The sequence below is a fragment of the Centruroides sculpturatus genome, unplaced genomic scaffold, assembly GCF_000671375.1.
Source record: "Centruroides sculpturatus isolate CEXI.00-Female unplaced genomic scaffold, Cexi_2.0 scaffold191, whole genome shotgun sequence".
In the NCBI taxonomy this organism is placed as follows: domain Eukaryota; kingdom Metazoa; phylum Arthropoda; class Arachnida; order Scorpiones; family Buthidae; genus Centruroides; species Centruroides sculpturatus.
This window is the reverse complement of record NW_019384365.1, coordinates 1-3,788: the sequence shown is the minus strand read 5'-3', so window position 1 is coordinate 3,788 and position 3,788 is coordinate 1.

Below are 3,788 nucleotides of genomic sequence, written 5' to 3'. Positions count from 1 at the left end.
TTATTTATTTATTTATTTGACGAAATATATATATATATATAAATGTTAATTTTATTAAATTCTTAAACATGTGACCAAAGTCAGTTTTATTTTTACTGTTACATAAATATGATTATAATGGCAGTGCTAATGAAAGTTTACGTATTAAAAAATTAAAACCACTCGTTTCGGTAATTACAGTATATTCAGAATTAATGCATTTTCATTATTTTTAAAACCTCCTCATCAAAATTAAATGCGATTTGAAAACATTTTCTTAAATTCTTGTAAGATAAATTTTTACAAGATTTTACTGTATCATTATCACGATACAGTAAAACCTGTCTAAAACATAACCTGAATAAACCAAAAACTTGCCTAAATGAAACAAATTCTTCGGTACCGTGAGATTCCGATTTACATAAGTTTTACTGTATATTGTGATTGTGAATTATACTTGATTAGGCTTACACCTTAAACTCACAACATGTCATCCACGATTGGCATAACTAAAAGGACCTGCTTAATGCCCCTATTTAAAACCGGAAAGAGTTTAAAAAATAGAAAAAATAATGTATATATATATATATATACAGAAACTGTCAACAAAAATTACAGCATTTCATTAAGTCGTATAAAACAGTTATAAAAGATAGGTATGCATACTATATATTATTGCCCACCAATGGCCGAGTGGATAAAATCACTGAACACTGGTCGTGGGGTTGCACCTCGCCAACGGGTTTGAATATTCCGGGTTTATTTCACGTTAGTAACACCTAAATAGGGGTCTGTTTCACATATAAGACCTCCCGGGAGGCATCCCTTCTCGGTAGATTGCCCATGCCGCATTGTCCTATACGAATAAACTAAACTAATCAAAGGGTTTAGAAGTGTATAGCAGTGCCATTTTAACTATTAGGTGAACTAGGCACGTGCCTAAGGTCCGTAAAACGGAGGACCGCGATCTTCTGTTTTCCGAAAATGTAAAAGACATACGATCAATATTCTTTTACAAAAAAAAGCAAAATTATTATCAAATCTTTTAATAAATGCTAAATAAAATGTCTGATATACTGTACAATTTAATTGCATTTAAATTAATAATACCTCGGCCCGTCGGCTAGCCCAGCAGGCAAACTATAATGAATATTTCCGTGCTTTTGCATTCCTCAAAATTATCCACGCGAGATCAGAATTTAATCAAATGCTTTACAAAAATGTCTTGGAAGAATGTCTTTGCAATTTGTTTGCTTTGAGGAAAAAATTATATAAGCTCTAACCTAGTCGAATTATATAAGCTCATCAAAGACTGTGAATTCACGTTCTCGAACTTGTTCATCTTACTACCCATTTACCTTGCACTTCCTGCAAGTAACGCCAGTAAAAGAAGCGGGTTTAGACTGAAATGAGAAGCACAATAGTATAGAATGACTTACGTTCACTTGCAATATCATTTATCGAAGCAGAAACGAAAAATGTTGCGTTTGAGGAAGCAATAATAGAATTTTTCATAGAAAACTTGAAAACNAAATATGGCGGACGGCCTGCACATGTTTTTATAGCGCCACCTGGATTTTCAGATGCAGCGCTAGGTTACAATTATATTGGCCCACCTAAAGTTTTCTTCTTTTCCTTTGGCCCGCTCTTTAAAAAGTTTGCCCATCACTGCCCTAGACAGATCGCCCAAGTGTTGCGTTGCCATTACTAAACAAACAATAGGCTTGCTAAAAAGCTCTTCTCAGGGTCCACAGAGAGGAAAGAGTTAAAAATGAAATAACACATCCAATTATCAGTGACATATTGGCCAGTGGATATTTCAATAACGAATGACGTCAACAGTAAACTGACAAAAAAAGAAAATAAGAAACTTTAAAATCGATGCTTGTTTTAGAACAAAATCATAGTAAGAAATTAATAACTAATGATCTTTACAAATAGATAATGCAGTGTAGTGATTCATATATTTCTGAGATAAGACGCAACTTTTGTCTAAAAAAAGGCTCAGAAAATCGTCTTGAAAGTTATATGGTATGTGAAGTTGAGATCTCCCATAGGATAATTCCAAAACGGCCTTCAGAAGGCTAACCTCTACTTAGCCCAACTCTTGAATAAAATGTTATTGTTTAAACAGGAGTTATATTTATTATTATTTTCTTTTTACTATATCTAAGAAGACTTTGCATGTTTAATATTTAATGCATATTAATATTAATATTAATGGTAAATGACTTCTTTTAAGCTTCTCTTTTTCCCAGATAAATAAAACCGTGGTTCTAAAATTTTTTTTTTGTTTTTTTGTTTTAAGCGAAATATAGTAAAAAAGCTTTTGGGCCGAATGCCTAAAAGCTTTTTTTTAAAAAGCATGGGATGGCTTAAATTCAATAAATACTTTCATTCTAAATATTCTATACTGAAAATTGGGGCGCATCTTATGTGTCATAAAATATGGGCTTTTTCCATTTTTGATTCTCCGCTCTGTGAGAAGGCTTTTCCCTTAAGTCCATCGTGGGTGATGGACTTGGGGGTGAGGAATGGGACCTACTATATCTAAGACAAACGGACCATCCTTGAAAATTTTCTACGGATTTTCAATTCGTCCGGATTGGATCCCGAGTCTCTCAGATAGGCTAGGATGAATCAAACTTTAATCAGTGCAGTGGTTTGCTATTTTTTCTCAGAAAAATGTTTGTTTTTGAAATATTTAAATAAAACAAAGCATTATATCGTAATTTTATGAATTTTGTTTATATAATTTGTATGATTTTTGACGATTTTCAATAGATAACTTTTTAAAATTATAATTTTATATTATTATCAAGTAGATTTATTTTTGAAAACTACCAGCCTGTTCAGAGATTGGCGTTTTTTTAAATCAACATTATGAAAGCATCATTTCATTATTGTAATATTTCTTTGTACTGATATATGTAAACAAAATGAGAAAAATATAATCTTAAGTTGGGGCAATTCAGTATTACAACAACAAAAATTTTCCCTTTTATGATCCCCTCCCCCATCATCATCAGTCTTCAGAAATCAAAGTAAACCTCTCCTCTAATTATGTCATCAGATCAGAAGTTAAAACATTCGCAAATACACAGAAATTATTTTCAGACAATTTTGTAATGACTGAGGAGAAAAATAAACGACGGGTGAAATCTTACGTCATCAAAGACTCACCTCCTCCCTCCATCGTTAGCAACGTCAACAAACGAATCACCCTTCTCATAAACTACTGACTTAATACTTGAATAGTCTCCTACTAATTTTAATTTAGTATATATTTTAGATACAGAGGAATAATTCATTCAGACATTCTGTTTACATCTTTCTATAAATCTACATGCCAGAAAAGAATGAAATGCCGCTATTCTTTACTTATTTTATTGTTATATTAGTTCGCATATACTATATCAGTAAAAATATCAAATAAAATCTTATTACAACGACTAACATTTTAATGTCTAAAGATCTAACTCTGTATCACACAGAATAGCAATTTAATAATTTTGAATGAAAACTTTTTATTCATTGTGAAATTATTAAAGATTATCATGGAAATCTATTTTACGCCTGAAAAGAAAGGATGTGATACAGTATTGGCATCAGTCAGGGCATTGAATAATGTCATAGACCTTTATAGATGAATATTTTATAAATAGTATCCTTTGTAACGGACCAGAAGAGTAATGTCCATCGAGACGTCACTTGTCATAATATTTTACATATATCTGTATTATATTTTGAATACATTTAGTATTTTCAAAGACATATAAGAATGGTTAAATAAGATTATGTTAAATTAC